This window comes from Anser anser, assembly GCF_964211835.1.
Source record: "Anser anser genome assembly, chromosome: 3".
Lineage (NCBI taxonomy): Eukaryota > Metazoa > Chordata > Aves > Anseriformes > Anatidae > Anser > Anser anser.
Window position 1 is genome coordinate 74,284,577 of NC_139722.1, and position 22,366 is coordinate 74,306,942.

At 34.0% G+C, this 22,366-nt stretch overlaps 1 protein-coding gene and 1 long non-coding RNA gene across 2 annotated transcripts in view; both read left to right on the forward strand.

Annotated features, from left to right (window-relative positions):
* The window catches only part of PACRG (parkin coregulated), a 220,782-nt gene that overhangs the window by 185,092 nt on the left and 13,324 nt on the right, over nt 1-22,366 (forward strand). The gene's annotated exons all lie outside the window — the stretch shown is intronic.
* LOC310897090 lies at nt 4,015-4,616 on the forward strand. Its single transcript, XR_014582065.1, has 2 exons — nt 4,015-4,310; nt 4,412-4,616. It is a non-coding gene; the product is annotated as an uncharacterized lncRNA (long non-coding RNA).

Genomic DNA, 22,366 nt, shown 5'->3' on the forward strand with positions numbered 1-22,366 from the left:
ACATACCAAAGTTGTGTGGCTCCTTACTAGATATATCAGTACAGGCATAGACTGAGCTCTGAAGTCCTATGAATGACTAATCATTCATTTTTTGGTCCACTAATTATATCCATTTTTTGTTGTTGTTGTTGTTGAAAACCTATTCCCAAAATCACTACTTGTTTTAATAAGATATGAAGTGAAAATCCTGAAATTTCTCCAGTCTAAGAGAGCACAGTATAGGGACATCTTTCAAGCCAGTGGGATTCTAACAAGACTCAGAGTCTTTCCACGAAGATAAGTAGCATTCATCCCAAAATAATACTGACACAAATTGAAAAGTGCCTCTGATTCCCTCACTGCTCATATGAACAGTGAAATTATTTGTCAGTGGTACCCATCAACTCTGGAGCATGGAGAGGTATGTTGAAATTAATATATGCAATATACAGGGCAATAGAGAGTGCAATTTTTTGTACTGTTTTTAAAATACCGCTTTTTTCAGCATGTTTTCAAATCAGGAGAAAGTTTTTACACCCTATTCAAATTTCATTACCTCAGAGGTGGATACATAATCAAGTGTGATGTTGAACCAGAAGGAACCATATCAGTTAAATTTAAAGTTATGACATATTATGCTAATCAGAGAAAAACAGTTATATAAGACAGGTCCTGAGTGCATGCTAAATTAAATTGAGTCTAAAGGCTTTTACCATAGTTCCACAGCATTTGCACAAATTAGGCCTAAATATATATATATATAATGTTTTTTTGTTTGTTTGTTTGTTTTTTAATTCACAAAAACAGAAAAATTTCAAAGTCCTGCAGCAAAAATTTTGAGATCATTGTTCGTATAATTAGCTGGACATACACAAAAGAATTTAATATTCCAAGCTGTCCTATTCTACAAATGACATGAGCCAAGGTCTTCTTCTCCTGCTCAGGTAAATGATAAAGATCTAATGAATTAGAATAAAGACTAATAGCTAACAGATGTACAGATGCTATCCACTCTATTAATTAATGCTGATGTACATTATGTGCAACTAATGCAAATTACCGTATGCGAATGTTTACAAATTGGAATTGTGCTTAGCAACTCAGTGAGCACCCCTGTGAAAGTATTTCCAATATATTAGGGGAAATACTGTGAGGGAACTAGAAGGTACAATCGCTGTGGCATTTATTCATGACCTTCCAGTTCTAATTATCTCTCCTTGGTTGTGAAATTTTTGTTCAGTCCAAGTCAGTTAAGGCTGCATTTTATCATTAAAAAGGTAATGCTGCATTTTCCTGCAGTTAAAGATGATAAACACAGGAAATAATTATTGCTGATGAAATAGTATTCAGTCTCAAAAGATTTATTTAATAAGGTATATCTAAAAAATATGTATAAACTGGCACTTTTAACATTTATAATCTGTTGCCAACATGTCATTAGATGTCAGGTTTTCATGTTGACACATCATTTTTTCATTTACTCCTCAAAAACAATGAGTTGTCCAAATATTACAGGGAACGGTGTCTTGATATTCAAATGACTTCAGACCCAAACTAACATTTAAAGGGAACTCAGTCATAAATTGCAAATTGCAGCTGAAATGAGTACTATATAGTACTAAATGAGTACTATATAGTACTCATTACTATATAGTACAAACTAGATGATAGTTCAGTCAACACCTGTTGTCTCTTTCACATAAATACTATGTATACTGGAGTATAATTCTTTTTCTTTTTTTTTTTTTTCCATTTTAAGAACATATGTTTGTACAGATTATGTTTTTACTTCGGCCACTGTTTAACAATCACCCATGTCCAGCTCAGACAAGCTGATTCTTAAGGTGAAGAAATTAGAAATATGAGATGTTAAAAGAGGAACACTGAGCAGAACAAGTGCACTTCACCTAAAGCAAAGACATTAGCTATAGCATGTAGAAGTTAGTGAGAAGTGATAGAATCAATAGCAGCAATCAATATAAATTTGATGCAAACTTGTGTTTACACCACACATGGAATCACTAGAACAAGTGTAATGGTATTGAGACTTTGCATGAGCAATATTTATGCCTTTGATATAAAAAGTTTTTCACATTTAATAACAAAAGCTAGCAAGCTAAGCAGGTTTGTTATTTTTTTCCTGATTAAAAATATATACCTCTTGAAAGACTCTTTGCTTACCTGCTGTTTAAAGAGGTTAACGTCTGTTTTTATGTGCTTGCATGTGTGAAATTTATTTATTTCATTCTCAGCATAAACAAAGATGTATCTGCCCAGTAATACTCATGAAAAACTTGTAAGCAATAACAAAATGCTTTCTTCTATTGTAATAAGATCTTTATTCCATTTTATATATCAGTTACGGAATTAATATTGATCATTCAAACTAACACCCCATTCTATTAAATACAGTATTTTAATAATCTGTGTTAATGTTTCTGTTTTGGTCTTGGAAAAGCTAATTTATTGGAGGCTTTCAGTGTGAATTCAGGGTTTCACAGTAATACTGTAATACTACAAATGGAAAAAAAGCAAACAGAAAGCATACTAGTAATCTGCTACACTGTCATATATACTGCAGTGTTTAAAACCCCAACTGATCTCTGGTAAGCAGTGTGTTAAATTTTTATTTAACATAATCAGGAACTCCTGAAGCCTTTGTCAGGATTGCAGAAGGCAACAACCACTTGAGGTTTAGGCTGCCTGCAATGAAGTCATTAGCCTAACTGAATAGCAGAAGTTCTGGGATGAGATTATTTATTAACCTAATTGACAGCCTGCACTGGTTTACCATAGGAAAGGGAAAGAGATAATCTAACAGGGGAAAATGCTACCCTTAAAGTGGAACTATTAAGAGCAATGAAATTACTTGGTTTGCATATTTTCAGTCTTCTTGAATTTATGGTTGCCTTGCTGGGAGAAATTTAACCACTGTCTACTGAGGAAAAGCTACTTTATTTTTAAAGTTCTGTTGTGTCAGCATGCAATTTCCTTGTAGTACATTGTTGAACATCTCTGTGTTCTCTTTTTAGATATGATAAACTGCCTCTCACAACTGGCCCAACAATTGTCTTGATGTAAATCCTATTTCCTCTTCAAATGTCTGTCAGTGTATTTAACGTAAGAGGTTTCTATATGAGTGTAGTTAGGGTCAGTTCAGGATCCTGAACAGTTTTTAACTCTGCTGCACCAAACCTTCCTGAGCTCTGGTTTCTTGTCCATAAAATGAAACTGGTGACACATTATTTCCTGTCAGGGCAGTCCTGAAAATAAGCAAACCTAAACTGTATGGGTATTCAAAAGAAATAGATTTTTGCATCACCTGGGTAAATCTTCTATTTATCTGTGATATATGTAAGCATTTATAGTAACTAACTACTCTTTAAGTGTTTTGACCACCTAGGATGAAAGCATTATGATTAATAGGTCTCATTTGCAGTTTTTCTGCTGTTGTTTTAATATAAATATTTTCACTGATTCAGATATTGTGTAAATGCTTGCACATTTAACAACCATTGTCATCTGATTTCTTTGACTGTAAAGGTCATCATCAGCATAAACTAAACCATAAGTACTAAAATTTAAAGCTGAGTAAGTAGAATTGGTTGATAGTTAAAGAGCTTAAGATAGCCTCCTGCCCTCCTGGTAGCTATGTAACTAGCATATGCAAACTTTACTCTGCCCTACACCCCAGCTGAACCCAAACTGATCCCCATTTTTGATGCAATCATTTGATCAAAAAATGAACAGCTAAAATTAAAGCCATTTTTCAAAAGAACACAATATAACTCTGTAAGAAATCAGCATCTGAGCTTTGATTAACTATTTTAAAGTATTTAGTCAAACTGCTTCTCAACACTCTGAAACGCTGCTGAATTTAAGAAACGTTAAAACTAACTTCTCCATTTGACATTGAGTCTCCATTTACTAAGGAGGTTATGTTTACCTATATTAGGAAAGAAATTGCTTTCCTGTGGGTTCTACATTCCCCTCCATAGTTTTTCCCTTTGTTCCAAAGGAGGTGTGAATCTGTAGGAATTTTTACGTTTAAACCGGTGACTTTCATGTATTTGAGCATTTACTTATTTATTTATGTATTTTGTGCATTGCAAAATTCTCCCAGGACTTGTATGCAATTATAGAACCATTCACAGAGTTTTTTGAGCAATGACTGCAAGTGGGGAAACAGGAGCACCCTTCTTTTATGGAAAAGGTAGTGTTCACTTCTCTGTGGGTTTGAGATCTTCTGTGCTGCTCCCTACTCATTTCCTCCAGTATTCCTACATTATATTAATGGAGTGAGAAGATATGACTACAGATGGACATAGAAGGTAACAATATAAAAATTACAGCAATTTCGTTTCCAGTGAAGAAACTGGTGATCTCCTCTGTGACTGCAGCTCTAGGTTCATAAAAACTCTCCCCTTTCCAGGTTTAATGGAAGTAAGAAAATCCCTTTTCTGTCTCTCAGACAGATACAAAGAAGTCGTCTCATGTGAAGGAAAACTGGGAAGGGTGAAGATGGCTTTGCATACATATCTCCCACTAGGTCATTTTGAGAATTTTTAGCTGCTGCTTCTTGCAGGAACACCCTACTAGACTCAGAATGAATTATCTTTTAGGCAAAATTCTTTGGCTCAGATTCTCACAGGTAGTTAAAGACAGCTGACACAAATCAGTACTTTCTACATTTAGTTTAGCAGCTGCTATAGTGAAGCTGAGCAGCCAGAACTGCTGCAGGTGTTGATAAGACATTTTCTCCAGTTCATACTAGAGAGAATTTTGAGTACTCCTCCTCTGTCCCCTCTGGGATTACTCTTTCTAAGAACTTTGATGGTATGTTCAATTAGATACTAAGGTGGTTTTAAAGAACACTGGATAAAACATGTTCAAGGCTGACAGGGTAAATAGTACGGAAATTAGAGTAGGTGAGGGGGTGAGAAGAAGAGGGAGTATTATGGAACTAGAACTCTGAAACAATGGAAAACATTAAGCCAGAAAAGTGTTCAGAGGGTTTGATTGTTTATATCAAAGCCCCAGGCTAGGAAGATGATAGTAGCCGTGTTTTGAGTTGAATTCAAGAAGGGATAATTTCTGTCAAGGAGACCAGAACTGATCTCCTGGCCAGAAAGGATTGTTCTAAAGACAGAAGATTATAATGAGATTGGTTTGTTGCAATTCTGTTAGTCTGTAAGCAGAAAACCAAACCATGTTAAGAAGTTTTGGAGCAATAACATTGATTTTACTGGTCTTGCTTCCTTCCTTTCTAAATTTTGTTTTATACGGTGTATCCACTCTCATTTTTACTGCCTGTGTGTCTCTTCTACAAGTTTTTCACTCTATTTCCTTTCTTGTTGCTGTTTTTAAAATATAGTAGAAGTACAACATGGTAAATCTGTTTTCTTACATGTTTACAAACAATGAACTCTTTTATTTTCCACGTATATGTAATAGTTTATGAGAATGAGGACCTACCATTACGATTGCTGCTTTTCCTGCTCCATTAGCCTCTGAAAAGACCAATTTCTAATGAAATCTAAATCCATTTCAAAACCAATGTAACTACTAGTATTAATTAGTTTCTGTAATGCTCTTAAATAAGATATGATATGTGATCTCTTGTTAAGTGTATGCATGATTTCTGTGGAAGAAGACAGTAAAATGATTACAGTAAATTAACTGGGGAGATGGTGAGGGTGGTGCGTTGTTTGGTGTTTTGATTAAGCATTCCTAATCAGTTCAATTCATTTTCATCTGGAGGCGAACATGTACTTTCAAAAAATAATATGCCTGTTGTATTTTTATCAGCTCAAAACATTTATGTTTTATATTGCTCTACTCTTCTGTCAAATGCACTTTGTTTTTTATTTTGGTTCATTGTTCATACATTTAACTTATGAAGGTGAACCCTACACTATATTCTCCTCTTGACTGTACTGCAGAGAAATGTGAACTTCAAAGCTAATACTAACTTGTGTGCTGAAATTGCTATTTATTCAGTGAATATACTGTACAGACTTATTCTTTCAGATGTTTTGAGTAAACGGTAGCTCAGACAATTTTCTGTTCTTTCATGTACAGAATTCCAATGTGAAGAGACCCTGATGTAGAGTTCTAATGTGGAAATCTCAAATAAGAACTTTTACACTAATATTTTTATTTTCATTATCTGTGTGACAATGCAACTTACATCTTTTATTAATAACTCTCCTTTGCTGTCTTGGAAATATGATATGAATTTGAGTGGTGTCGGCATCAAAGATTGGATGTAAAACTACACATATTAATAAACTCCAAGCACAGTATTTTATTCATTACATTATTTATTTTTGTGAAAGGCAGATTAAAATGGAAAGTGAAGTACTGTTAGAATAACTTATTTTTGGTCTTATAACCACACTCTTCTTTATGGCAAATTCAGTCCTAATGAATTCACATAGAGGACTTAGAGTCTGGGCTTCTTGCTTAGATAAATAAATTTCACTTCGACCAAAAAAACATATTTTTTTCTCTTGAAGGAGAAGTAAAATCAATTGGTTAATATGAGACAAGTTAGACTTACAAATGCCAATCATATGACACTTTCTTTCCTTCCCCATATGTAATTTCTACCACAGGGAATAAATGCCTGACCCCACCCCCATCACACTAAAATATTGCCCAAGACCATTATGTTTGAAATATTAACGGCATCCTTCCAACTGGCCATAAGGTTGCAGACACATTTTTTAATCATTACTTTGTCCATCACAGGAAGCTAAAGTCACGCAATTTAATGTGTGCTCATGATAAATTTCATCTTCTTATATAATAAAATGGAAGCTAATGAAACCCAGCACAATTGCGGTGAATTAAGACAGCAATAGAACAAGGCAGGAGAATACCCACTTATTGACATTACCAAACATATCTTAAATGCATTGACTTTTAAACCAGTTTATAGTCAATCATTTAAAATGGGCTGGGGAGCATACTGTTGGCTTTGTAAGGAAGTTTATAATAGTTTGTTAGTTATTAATTGATAGTCTAATTGCTTAATGTCTCTATATTTAATAAATACTTCTGTACTCTGTACGTGTAAATATGACATTTTATTTATTCTGTCCACACATTTGAAGGAGGAAAAAAAAAGTTCATGTTTTAGCAATTTGTATTAAGATATTTCCAACAGAGAATCAATTGGTTTTAGAATTCATAAAGGATTTTTTTGAATGCAGTTAGACAGAGTACAATACATATCTGTTCTTTGACTATAGATGAAATTTATGTGTTAATCCTGTCTTAACCAAACTGCAGGTTTCCTGAATAGAAACTCGGGGGTGGGGGGGACTCAAGGAAAACAAGAGGCTATGACGAAAGTACTCAGAATAGAATGTGTTTGACAAGAATGATTAAAAGGCAAACCTGTTTATTCTTCTATAAATTCTTGTTTTACTGTAACTTCTTATGCACAGCAATTAAATGTACATATTCTTTGCTTCTGTTGTATACCCCGTTCTTTCAATTCACAACAACAGACAATTGCTCTTGTAGTGTCTTGAAACAGGGAAGTCTGTAAAGCATGTGCATTCAGGAATATCATGCGTTGCTCACTTGCATTAATTTAATTACCAGAACACCCATTAATTTTAATTAAGGCAGATTTTGGGGGAGGTACAAGAGAGACTATAGCCACTTCTATACATATGAACCAATAAATGCCCTCAGGGCAAAGTGGCACAGCAGCAACTTTGAATGTTTTATTCACACCACAGATACACTTATTTTTTGTACTAATATTTTTTTAAGATCCATTAATAGTATGTGCTAGCTTTTGGTATGAACAAAAGGAGTATTGTCCTGCATCAGGGACTATTCTTATTAATTCCCATAGCCTGAGGTCAACCTTGGTGCCAGTACCTAGATGACTGGGAGGGAGAGAAAGAAAGAACAGGTTGAAGCTGGAGCTACCAGTGATTCAATCCATGCTGTAAAACAGCATTTCACTTTTAAAAAACACTCATTATGTTGGTGACTGTAGGTGCTGTCTGTCACAGAATTTGTGATGTTCTAGCTGAATCACTACTGTCTTTCAGCACATAAATATTATTTGCCGAACTATAAAAATATTTCAGATCAATAGCTTCTCCCAGGAAGTTTTTTTCTTATCTTACCAAACTTACACATGGAGTGATCAAAGGAAATCTAGAGTGTCTGAGAGAATCAATGGAGCAATGACAAGTCTCCAACGTTGATAATTTGACATGGTAACTTCTTAGCCAAAGTCACAGAGTCTATTCCAGCAGCTGGAATAGATCATCTGACTCTAGATCTTCTGATTTAGCTGCTACTGAAAAAGGCAGTCTCTATCTCCCGTTCCCTCCTGGCTATGGAGTCCTGCTACTTCATTAAGCTTGCCCCTAAGAGAGACGATTCAATTTAGAATTTTGGTAGAAAATGAATCTAGCAACAAAAAAGAATGGTTAGTGTTTCTGCTAGGTTCGTGAGCTGACTCAGCCTACAGACATCTGAGATGAGTAGAGAGGTGGCAGGAGGAAATGTGTCTGGGACCTGTGGAAGTAAAGCAGCACATGTTCAGCCAAATCTAGGGCCTCAAAATATAGAACATTTAAGTACAAGAAAATCTGACATTTTTAGCACTGTGCATATACAGAAGAAAAAAAATTGCCTAATGTGAAATTAAAATGCACCCAGAATAGGAGATGATTTCAAAAGGGGAAGGGGGAGGAAGAGGAATCAAAGAGTGTCAAAATGTTACCAGTTATTCTAAGGAGGGTCATTTCTATAGAATTCATCTCTACCATCTGTGAGAAAAAAAGTTTCTCTAGAAGTCAGTTCCAAACGAGAACCTAGTTTTAGGTAGTTTGATTCACCTCAGGAGGAAGCTAATCTCTCCATGTGCTCTAAAGCAGGTTGAGAAAGCTAAGGGCTACTGTTAGTCTTTGTGGTTGCCTGGTAGGCACTAGCTTCAGCAATGTGCAAGTCAAATTCTGATAAGTGAAAATGCTAAAAATTATTATAATTCGGTGCAAAATTTAGCTTTGGTAGATTCAAGAACAGATTCCAGATTTCAGAAAATGATTCAGAAACCTGAGAAAACTGCAGAAAAAGACTGTATGTGGTAGAAGAAAATTGAGTGTGTTGGCATGGATTACTTACGAGCTAGTGGAAGACAGAAGAGACAATTTCAGGCAGTAGATATTGAAATGTTTGAAGTTACATCTGTTTATTCTAGGGATGGGTTTGACCTGAAATCTCCATTTTTTTTTCCATTTTATATTCTAATTTTCTAAAATTGTACTATTCTTCTCACGTGAGGATTTGTGTCTTTTTTTTACTTTAATTGTATTGACTTACAATGGCTTTGCTTACATTATTATATAGTAGGGCTTTCTGCAATGATATTATGTCTCCTGGTAATCCTGTGATTATGTTTGTCTAACAATTCAGCAGGCTCCAACTTAGCCAGAAATTAAGCAGCATGCGTACAAACTGTTATCCAAAGTAAAATAAATAAATAAATTAAAATAAAACCAGAATTCAAACTTAATCTCTCTCTGCACGTTTTTAAAACCTTCCACTTCACTTCTGTGAGATCTCATGATGGAATTCAGATCTGGGTGAGTTTTAAATATTCTTCCCCCAAAACTGAGTGTCCAGATATATCTAGCTCAAAATGAGTATCATGCTCTGTTATCTGTGACCTGTAGACATCTCAAGAGTTCCTAAGATCAGTGTTAACAACTATGTCTGATTATAGTTTTGTTTTTGTTTTATTTAGAAATCTCTACCCTGCAAATGTATTATTTAACTATGATGGGACAAAACCTTCAACACATGCTTACCATTAAGTAAATGAACACTTAATACTAAAGCTGAAACTCTAAAATAAAACATAAATTTGTGTGTGTGTGTGTGAATGTTGCAGGGAAAACTTATATGCTAGTATTTTACAAAGAGATATTTCTAAGGGAGCTTAACAGACAGGAGAAGGAAATCCATTGGCATTTCTGACAGTACAGAAATGAAAATAAAACAGAAAGCAAAATGCTAAAGGTATCTTTGAAGGTAAGGTTAAAGCCTTTTTCCTCTTCCATTATGATTTCTAAAGAAAAGAAAAAAATGGCAGTAATATGTTCTGCCATGGTTCAAGAACTTGTAGATTATAGTATGTCACCTCAGATTTAGCTTTCCCTATTTTTCTTGTAACAGCCTACTCACAAGGAAGAGATATCTTTTTTTTTTTTTCTCTCAAAAATAGGAAAACTTTCAGGTAGGATTTATCTGCTTTGCATCATTTATAGCACATCTATTCTGGTCCATGCCACATACTATATTAAAATTTTAATAACGATATTTTAATATCTGCATTCATTTATAATCACTGTATGACCATGATCTAAAGTAACTCCTTCAGTCTCCAAGCACTTATGTACATAAGCTTACCTTTGTGAATAGTTCATTGCTTTTCAGCAGGACTCATTGTATACAGTTTTATATATATACATATATATATGTATATACAGATGTTTGAAAACCAGAGCTTAGAAATGCACTCAGCACTAAACTTAAACACACACACACAAAACCCACCATTTTTCTGACTTAAGAATATCTTCTGAGGGAAGGAGTTGCATAGTCACTGAAACTTTTCTAACTTTTTCTAGTTTTCCATTTTTGATTGAAATAAAAAAATAAGATTCAATAACAGAAACTTCCAAGTTTGTTTACACTAAAAATTTTCTGAACAGTCAATTTTTATTAAATTTCTATTTGTTATTTATTTAATATATGAAAAATAGCCTCTAGAAAAGGTATCATTTATTCAAAAAATCCTTCTACTACTTCTGTTTTACCACAACATTGTTCAGCCATAAGTAGCATTTTGGTCATAATACTCTTTTATAATTACTGAATAAGTGATTCTTCCTTAATGTGGGCCAAATCTTCTTATGTCAACTGACATGTTTCCATTGTTGCTAAATTGGCATCATTCCACTGTATCAAGTAAAGATCCAAAAATGCTATATATTCATAGCAAAAATGTCATTTTCATACTCTGTATGGTATGGAATTTAAAATATATATATATTTTTTTAACTTTTTATTAGTCTAAGATGTTTAAGGAAGCCATAAAATAGGAAGATTATGTGATTGTAGAGACTTCCTGAACTTTAATAACAAATCAAGTAACCCCCAGCAATAATTCTTATAGAGGACTCCAGACATTAACTTTTACACCAGAATTTTAAGTACTATGTTTATTTTGTATGTTCAGCTTTCCTTACATTTCCTTTCTTTACAGAACATATTCTATAAATATGAAACAACCTGTTTCCTTGACTCAGTATCAGGAAAGTAATGAATCATTTCATAGAGTAATGTGCTGAAGATGCTATGAATATTTAAAATGTAGACACAATCTAACTCTAAATAGAATATCTGTGCCTGGGATTCCAAAATCAGCTAGAGATTTCTGAGCTTTTGCAGAAGTCCATATGAAAATATCTAAGTTGTGAACACAAAAGTGAGGACTCAAAAGGACTGTGAGATAAATTCCTCTTTTCTATTCCGTAGTTTTCATGTAAGTTTTGTGTGAAGTTTATTGTGAATTTTAAATCATATTTTCACTTGTCAGAAGAACAGTGAAGTATCAAGGTCTATGAAAATTGATTCACACATCACTGTGTGTGCAAACTTCATTATTGAAAAATTGATACTTTTCAACTTTATGTTCTTTTGGTTTAAATGAAATTCTGTGATTTATTAGCCTTAGGTTAAAGTACTGATTTGTACAAAATTAACATATGTAATTACCTAAATAATTATTCATAGATTATGTTACATCTAACTCAGTAGAATCACTTGTTTTGTAAAGTATGTGAAGTCAGACTTGGGTCTCTCCTTACTAGTAAAAACATAAATCTGTTTAAAAGAATATCTTCCAAGAAGCAAAACTTTCTAGTGCCAGACAGAAGCACCAAAGTGTCTGTTTTCTAACTTACTGTTGGTTTTATGATCATCTTTAATACTTCTTTTCAATTCAAGAAACAATTTTAAGTTTAAATTTTAAGTTTAATTTTAAATTTTAAGTTTAAAATTAACTCTGCTAATGCAAAAATTTCTTTCTAATTTCCCTACGTATCTCCAGGCATGAGCAATAGACAGAATCTGAATCTGAATTTCTTCAAAGAATGGGAAGGACTGCTTAGATTTGTATTTCCCTTTTTTAAATCAGAGATGAATCCAAGATTTGGAGCTACAATAGTTTCTAAGGTTTTTTAATTATGTTAATGTGGATCTTCCAGGTAATACAAAAATGTTTCAGACGCCTCAGAGCAAAAGGAGAAAATAAGAGGATAAGTGACCTTTAATGCTTATGTTTCTGTTAGTCAGGAGACCGGTGGCATAGTTGATCCAAAAGATTCTTGCGTAATCAATTATCCTAACCAGATATCTCCCAGAGGTTTTATTCCTCAGCAAGGATCATGTAACTTTACTGCTGAGCTATCCTTCAAGTCATGTTTGCTGTGACCTAGTCAGATTGCAAATCAGATTACAATCCAGGCCAGGAAGGAATGCAGTGCTGTGGCATGAGAAGAATGTGGCACGTTACCCACGTGTGATAACTGAGCGCAGCGTTGTTGCCCGCGGAAGAAATTACCATACAGAATGAACCTCATCTTATTCATATAATTTCATTCCATTTCATGCCATTCACCATTTCAGACCCCACTATGAATGTGTATTTGTATATGACAGAAAATAAGCATACAAAAACTACCACGCATGATCCTGAATGAAGAAGAATATTAAAACCATGTATATTTTATTTTCAATGTGGCACCATATTTCTGAGGTTTTGGTAGCAAATTTTCCAGCAGTGACAGAAAAGTAGGAAGGAATTCAAATGAAGTTCCAGAGAGATTAGCAGATTGAGAATGGATCAGAAAAGCCAACAGAGGAGCCTTTCTTATGACACGCTAATATTCTGGACTGACTAAATTCTTTGCATTTTGCTCTGTTATTTCTGTCCTGAATAGAAAGACACCAGGAATTGAATGATAAACTACGTGCAAGTATACCCTAAGGGGAAAACACAGAATTTATGCTGTCCCCAGAAATTAACTGCTTGTTTTACCTACCTCATTTTACATTTGTTTAGCCTTTTTGTGGGAAGAAGCCTCAGGCAGTGATTTTTTTTTCCTAGACTACAAATTTGTGCCTTGTACAATTCAGGTTCTTCCTATGGACAAGATTAATTCTCAAAACTGAATCATTGTTGTCAGAAACTAATGCATTTGCAATCTGCAAATCAGACATCAAAATAAGACATCAAAAAGGTAGTTCCTATCAGCCCACATCCTTGAGTCTATATGCATAAACCTGGGTTTACTGGTTTCCTGCAAGAAATAAAGTGAGAGTGAAGTTAATAGTGACAGAAGGGCACTACAAGCATCTAAAGAAGAGATTTCAAGAGATGTCATTATATAATAATCTCAATTAGCTGAAATTTAAATCAGTTGTGTTTAAATGAAATCTGTGTTTCTTTGTTTGTTTTCTCTTAAATGTATATAATATTCTCTCTCTGAAAACTTGCAGACCTGTTACACACCATTTCCTCCCAGTCTTCTTTCTACTCATTCATTTTACTGTTATTTGAGGGGAAGGAGGAACTGTTTGTTTGCCTTCATTATTTAAATTTCTTGTTTTGTATGTGATTTCAGTTCTTGGAAAAATAAAACCATTTACCATGGAAAAAGGATAAACATAAAAGAATCATGAAACCTCACCTTTCTACAAGGACTTTGCAGTTTTCACACCTTATACACTTTTAGTATAGTTCCAGAGTATTTGAATGCAGCTGCTCAATCACAATTAATAAAGTAAAATTAAATGGTGATTTTTTGTAGTGAACAAATGGACAAGAACGACATCAGAAAAACATTTCGTTTCTACTTTGACTTCTAACTCTCATCTGCTGCAAGGTGCAAAGCTAGTTAGTGTGTCAGCTTGCCATGGTCCCTGTATTTCTCCTCTTTGTCTTTGTACCAATTTAGGTCTAAATGTTACCTAAAAATATTGTTGAAACATGATCTTCCTTCATCCAGAAGCTGATTTACCTTTTGTACAGGCCACTGATTCTATCATGTGGGTGACTGTGGTTGCAGAATAAGCTTAGATGATTTTTATCTTGTGTCTTTTGGAAAACTTCAGGGTTAGTTGAGCAATCTTGCTACTGACTCAATTTTGTGTGCTTTATTAACCTCCAGAGCTTGTGTGGAAAGAGAAGAATGCTTAAAGATTATTCTTTTCTTGGGATGACTGATTTTAGAGAAGATCCTGTACCTTATTTGACTTCTTGTTTGGAGGAGTTTGTTTGTTTGTTGAGAACCTTGTTTATGTTTATGCGATTGCCAACAGAAGCATTACAGAAGAATTGGAAGAATCCTGTTATTAATATTACTACAGACTGTAAGAGTTAATAAGTGCGATGATCAAGATTTACAGCCCAGCTAATTAGATTCCAAATATTAAAGCCTCCCAAAATTCTAAATGACTGACTCCATGCCCTATAGCCATGCCCACTTTTGTTATATTAAATGTTGATTACAAGTTTGTGATTTGAAAGCACATCGTGAACTATATTTCCAATGTCATGTAGCTCACTGAACAGCTTGTGTACATGCTAGTAGCCACATAAATGGAAAAAAAATCCAACGTTGTTATAACTAGCAAGCCCTAAAGTAAGAAAACATTGACATAAGTATCAGAGTATACTAACTATTAACTACACATCTGGAAGAGATGTTCTCCTCTAAAGAAAGATTACATTACAAATATTGTCCTATTTGTAAGTGAAGCATAGAATGCTAGTCAATGTATTTATCAGAAAGAGTCACAGAGGGATTTGGGGCCTTACTGGAGCCCATTTTAGAAGTGAGGTAGGCAACCAATGTTCACTGTCTTATACATGGGTTTATGTTTTTTCATCTTTTCTATGTTTTTATTTGGTTGGTTGTTTGGGGCCAACAAAATATTCTATTTGTTCAAATAGATATTCTAATTAAACTTGAGATTCAGAAATATGGAAGATATGAAATAATATGTTTAAAAGATAGTATTCATTACAATAATATATTTAAATGTTGGAGGATATGCTATAATTGTGAAATTGGAAGTAGAAGTTATTTGGATGTAGTGGTACAAAATCCAAACGTTGTGTGGCAGTTAGGCTCTAGTTAATGTAACTTATGATCTACAAATTTAGAAAAAGAAATAAGTTTTCATTTCTAGCACACGTATTAAATTCAATTACATCTAACAAGCATGCTGACAGGATGCTTTTCATTTCCTCACTCACAGAGAGACAAAGTATTTAACAAGTTTAATTGTTCAATATAAAGCAATGATGGGAAGCATATTAAAAAAAAAAATCATCCAATCCTTCAGGAACATTTAAAGTACATGCCACAGTTGATAACGTTTTCTGTACAGTAGAATAATTTGGAATGGTCATTTCTTCTTTGCTAAGAAAATACATATTTCTCTGAAAAATAAACCAAAGATTATTGGTGTATTTTAATCAGTAAGATATAGTATAACTAGTAAATTCTGTTAAAATTATGCAAAGGGATGATGATAACATATAGCTGGAGTATCTAAATCACTAATGGTGATTTAACATTCAAAAAGCTGCATTTTGTATTTAGATCCAAATTTATAAATGCCACTGAGGTCAATTTACCAGATATTTAGCATTACATTATGCTCTTGTTATTGTTGCTCAGAATAGTAGCTGCCTTATCTTAGATACTGTTTGCAGACCTATTGGCACCTTCATTAATTACAATAGGAGACATGCATATATTCATTAAGTGAATTTGACCTTAGATACAGGACTAGGAAACATCTCTTCCTTAGTCATTTACTTCAGTTTCCTGAACAAAAGTGGATGCATCTTTTTATTATTTATAGACATCCCTAAAGACTACAGCCTTTCCATTTCCTTGTTCACATGGGCTGTGGTGAATCAGGTCTCATGAAACAGCTCCAGGGAATGATCCCCAGCACTGAAGGCTCATAATATCGAATAGTGGGCTCTTTCCCACAACACTTGTTCAGGTGAAGACCTAGAGGCTTAAGAAGTTATCTTTTGTTTGTCTGTTTGTTTTCCCTTCAATCTTAAGAATCATAACACTTATTCTTCTTCCTGGAACCAAACTGCACACTATGTGCAAGCAATTTTAAGATTCAAATAACGTATATTTCCTACTAGGTCAATAAACATTTATTGAACTTTTAATGCCACATCATAAATTATTTTTAAGGGACCCAAATATTCCAAGTATGCTTTGCTAGATGCTTTTAAGGTGGTAACGTGATTTTTGTTGTTGTTTCAGAAAACAATAAATTAATCTTTGGGGAAAAAAAAAAAACTCTTCCTCTTTTTTAATTAACAGAAATAGAATTGGCCACATCTTCAGCCCATATTAAGTGCTTATCACTCCAAATAAGTTATCTTATGCTAGTTGTAATTCAACTTTCTGAAAAAAAAAAAAGTATTTTTTCCTTTTTTTTTCTAATTTTGTTCTAATATTTTCTAATGCTCTGCTTAGTTCAAAAGATGGAGACAAAATGTGCATTGCCCACGATAACAGCTCTGAAGGACAGATAAGCGTGTTGATTAGAGACTCTGCTCTTCAACTTACAATTCTACACCCTTGATGGTACAGTTCAAGAGTGATCTGTTGAATTGCCAGCAGAAGTGCACTAAAATGCAACAGTTCAATACACAGGCATCTTTACTTAATTTCAAGCTTTTTAATTGAATGCCAGTCAATTACACAGTTATGATCCATATCTTGTTACAAATACAAGGTACTATACACATGCATTTTAAATAGCACATTTTCTTAACTTTTAAACCATTTTTCTTTTTAGAAACTATTGCAACTAAGCAATCAATTGTGATTATGATAACAGCCACAAAACATTTATTACTTAACGTGATTATTTAAATGTAAATTTAAAAAAAAAATGCTATCTTGTTTTCTGTTAAAACATTTCCCAGCATTAAATACTTCTGCAGAGCAAAGTATTTCTCACCTTCTCATATAAATATTTTAATGTTACCTATCATAGGATTTGAGTAGTTTCCAAAAACTAATTAGAATCACAATAGCTCAGCAATCTAATTTACACTTAACCTCTCACCTTTTCCACCCTGATCCATGTCCTATTTTCTTCTTCATAGCTGCTTTGTATAGTGGCTATGAGGATACTAATTTGAAGTGAATTTTCAGCTTTGTTGAGAAAGCTCAGAGAGCTGTGGTCAATCTAATATCCTCTGACAGGGAATCTGAAATCTTTTGTTCTGTTTATTGAATTAGCCTATATTCTGCTCCCATGAGCTTTGTTTTTCAGATTGATAGATCATGATTAATGCAAAAGAGAGCAACTGAGGACAACAGTCTCCTCATGGAGAAATATAGTCTGAAATGTGTGGGTAAAACATTTCTTAAAGGACTTTGACATTTAGGATGGAGACCACACCTTTGGCTTAGCAATTTTAAAGGATACCAATAATCAAAGTTTGTTGTACTTGTGTCAAATATGAATTTCAGTAATTCATTCCAACAGTTTTCAATGAGCAAGCCGGGGCCTAATCATTATACAGAAGGCTTGGATACAGCCTTCTAGTCACTCAGGTGGAAAAAGGCCTTTTTCAAAATTTTAAACTATTCAGTCACTCTACAATGCCAAGTAATAGAAATGGATTGCTTTGATGGTCTGGTTATCATGAGAATATCTCAGAGTAAAGTGATAGGCTGGGAGATTTAGCTTTAGCAAAATTCAACAGAATATTCTCTTCTCACTTGTATCATTTTCTATCTTGATGAAATCTTAATTTGCACAACTGCTCTATCCTAAGAGCTGATTTCTGTGAGACATTGGGTAATGTGAAAGCTGAGAATGTTACACACATTAGAGATGAAGAAATGGCATGATGGAACTATTGACAGCCAAGATCATGGACTTTAACAGTTTTTCCTCAATGAAAATATTCCTGTGAGTATAGAAGTGTACATTAAGGACGATTATGAAAATAATTTTTGAGGAAATCCAGAATTAAAAGGAAAAAAATATAGAGACAGTATATGTATTCCCTATATATTTCCTTGTATTTATGGACTAATTAAGGAATAGGAGGTTATGGTTCTCTTAGAAAATTAAATACAAAATTTTATCAATGTACCTACTGGTGAATAGTCACTGTGAAGCATTAAACAATTGATGCCCAGATTACATTTTTGATCTGTTTTATGGAACATTTGAGATGTGCATACAACATCCCACTATGCTTGTAGTAGTCAATTTAGACTATTTACGGGAACGTATGCATTATATATGAAATACCTAAAGTTCCAGCTGAGTAAACACTCAAGTTTCCCATCCACTTCAAAGGTCTGCAAATAAACTTTGTGTACAATTTAAAGTGAAAAATGTGTATTATCTGCATCTGACCTTTTTCATTTAAAATGCTATTCTGCCTTATCTAAATTATTTTTGACCTTTCTTTATTAAATAATAGGTGGAGGGATGAAAAGCTTCATACGTAATATTTCAGTGCAATATATGTTTATGGGCACTCAGGTTTTATCAATACTTTTTGTACCAAGTGTGAGCTCATTTGTCGTGAACCCAGAAACATTGCAATATACATAGCTAGTAAAGCTGTTGTGAATGCCCATTAATAATTGGGGGTGGAGGGAGTGAGAAGAAGGGGTAGTGAGGGGAGTCAAACATGAAATATAATGATACTTAAATGTTCTACAGGAGAAATACAGAGTTTAATATCAGGTTATGCATATATATTATTATTTGAGATAAAATCCTGTGACATTCTTAAAGCATTATTTTTAATTATCGTGTTTTTATCAGCTATAGCTAAAATGTGCTTTTCAGTTGTTAAATGAAAAACTTAAATTGCACACTCATATGAACTGCAATTACTCATTTAGAAACAAGCCAGCATGATTTAAAATCTTATAAGAAACGTTTGTCTGACATTGAAAGCCATGCTGATAAAGTCAAAAGAGTGAATATTTTTCTTTCTTAAAGAAACAGGGTTTCCCTCAAAATAAAGTGCACGGCAGTAATCCTACTGGAAGTAAATGGGCAGATCCTAGAAATACTCTCAGAGAGAAGAATGTTTGTATTCTGCTTTACGGTAATATAAAAACAATTTAACAATGTGAGGAAAAAGTTAATGCACATTTCTGTTAAACTTCACCCATGAAAATAAAATCACAGAGTTTGATCTTAGTGAATTAGTGTATTGCATTTAATAGAAAGATGACCTCATCGCAGCTGAGTCCAGCTGATGCTCTAATTAAACTTTAACAATTTTAGTTTATTTTTTTTCCTTTTTTTTTTTTTAACTTCATTTCCCTTGACTGGAGTGCAATTTCACCAAAATAGTAGTAGGCTAATCATTAACTGGCAGCAGTGTATAGACTGGAAATTGAGAATCTCAGTACTAGAGTACCCGAAATTTATAGAAGTGTAGCTTCTGCTGAATGTGTGATCATTGTTTTTCTGTTTGCTTACATCCCAAAGTAATTAAACTATACAACACAGCTATGTACTTGTTGTCTTGGTGCAAAGTATGCTGTTTGGAGGTCATGCAGAGATTCCATGAAAGTATCACAGCAGGAACTGTAGTTCATTTGCATTGTCACTTCCTAAAAATTTGCAGAAACGTACCCTTGAAAGAATTAGGTCATACAAAATGTGGCCTAAGGGTTTCTCCTTTCTGTTTTCCCCAGTGGATTTCTACAGCTGATGCGATGAAAATTGTTCTACGTCAATAATTTTTTGAGTTAATCTTTCCTGAAAAATTTATTTGGCTTATGGAAACAAACGATCATTATTGTTCAGTGGGAAAATTTCTTTGTCTTTCCTTCTAGATCTGATCTCTCAGTACAAATGAAGTGGTGTTTCAGTGCACATACAGGTGTATACTAAATGGTGGCAACTGTAATGATCTTCTGAATCTTCTTCAGGTGGTTGTAGTAAAGCGATGCATTAAAAATGCATGTTGCAATAATGTAAGGAAATGAACACAGCAAAGTTTGTTTTCCTTGGATATTACAACTTACATATCAATAGCTACAACTTCAAAGCTGAAAAGTTTTCTTTCTCATGGTATTTATTGCCAAAGTCTGATAGTCACATGTGCCTTCTCCGGTTAGAAGGATAATGGATGGCTGTGATTTTCTTGCACTTTTGGTACGGTGAGAAAAACTGTGAGATAACAATGTAGTTAGTACTTTTCATATTGCAAATAAGCTAATTGATCAGTGTGGTGAACATACAGAAGCTAACTCGCTCATTTATGGTTCTGAAACTCATTGATTTACATGGTGAGGTATAAATATAGCTGAAAGCAGCATCAGGCCCTTCATTTCTTAATACTTTGTAGATGTCTGGGTTGCTTGCTTCTCCTTTAGTTATGAAATGTTTTGGTAAAAATAAACACACTTTACTCCTGATTTTGTAATCACTTATACACTTACACGATGGTTTCCTGAATCAGACACATATCTGCTCATGACACCAAGAACTGCATTTTATATCACATGGGATTTATGTTATTGAGAAATGTTGTATGAATTTTGTTGAATTCATCTTCTGAAGCTTCTGATATATATACTTACGTATTTTCTCTTTATTTTCTCCCTTTTTTTCAGAGTTTTTTTTTTAGGATTTTTTTTGTCTGTTTTGTTGTTGTTCTTTTTTGTCTTGTGTTTTTGTTGTTGTTAATATATAGCTTAAGCTTGAGCAATGTTACAAATTAGATTATGCTAATTTATCTTTGTTCACTTTGCATTATAGTTGTATCATTTTTTCTTAAATATTTGGAGGGCTCTTTTATGAGTATTATACAGAGAGACCATACTTATGTAATTTCTTTAGATTGCACATTATAATCATAACTTTAAGTGTTATTGCAATATAAATTAATAAAAAGACAAGGAATAAGCTTGTATCACTTTTAGATCAGTTATTACTTCTGTGCAAACATAAACAGCCATAAATAAATGAAGATAAATGCAGAATAACCATCTGTTAGGAAGTTAGTTCAAGTCAAAACACTTAAAACTTGGCACTGTAGCTGTATTCATGTAAATCTGTATTTAAGTAACTAGCCTCACGTACAGATGTTCTGTTTCACTGCAGCCTTCATTTGGGAACTGGTAAGGGCTCAGGATCAGACTGCTCAGGTAGCTGCCTAAAATTGGATTCAGGTGCTAAACTTTGGGTGTCTCTGTTCGAAAACATTGGCACGAGTTCATAATCTAACAAAAGGTCTGTCTTACAGCTTCTTTATTGCTAACTCATATGCAGAAAGGTCAAAAGAGACTCTCTCTGTGAGTAACTAATTTGATAATTAGGTGAAATCTCCTGGATCATGAAAGATTCAGATTTGAAACCACACGGGCTGAACAGGCTGTATATGTTTCCGGCTTCCTGAGTGGGGTCCTCCACCACTAGATTTTCATAAAATAAAAACTAAAGCAGCCATTACTGCCCTAACCCATCTTTCTTTGCCTGCCTTCCTAAGAATACAAGGCTTATGGGGGCACAATATTATTCTTTGCTGTAAGTCTTTGACCTCCTCAACTCCTGTAATACTCTAACTTAACTGTCTTGTTTCAGTCAGACTGGAGAAGTGGTAGAGTTTCTCACAAAGTAAGCATCTGGGTAGAGGGGAGAGATCCAAATATGTGCCCATAGTGAGAGAAATATTGGCACAACTCAGTTGTTACATATTGCAAGTGTACAGCACATACAAGGTGTCAGAACAGGCCTTAGCTTATACTATCTTTCAGCTGGTAGAACTTGTAGAAAACTTACATTATTATTGTAAAAGGGCATAGCACTGAAAGAACACGCATTTGTGGGAAACAGGTATCACTATTGTCCTGAGGCACAACTTGCTTTAAAGAAAGTAGTCAGTGTCACCCAGAAGGAAAAGGAATGGATATCTATCAGGAAGATAGATATCTTAAGGAAAAGTTCTGGGCTGTAGCTCCAGGATGGATGCAAAAACCTGAGTCTTGAGGGAAAAGCAAGATTTTAGACAGTTGGTTCTGCTTGCTGTTTCCCACTGGCTGCCTCTGGGAGATTCCACACTCAGCCTTTTACTCACTTGGGCACTCTTTTGGGAATGTAGCACCTGCTTTATGCAGTGAGGTAAGTCTAGCGCAAGCCTATTGATTCTCCTGCAGAGCTCACATGACAGATTCTAAGTGTTGCAAAAGACTTGATTTGGTCTGAAATGTCAATTCTGTTTATAAGAGATTTGTGCTGTGATGTT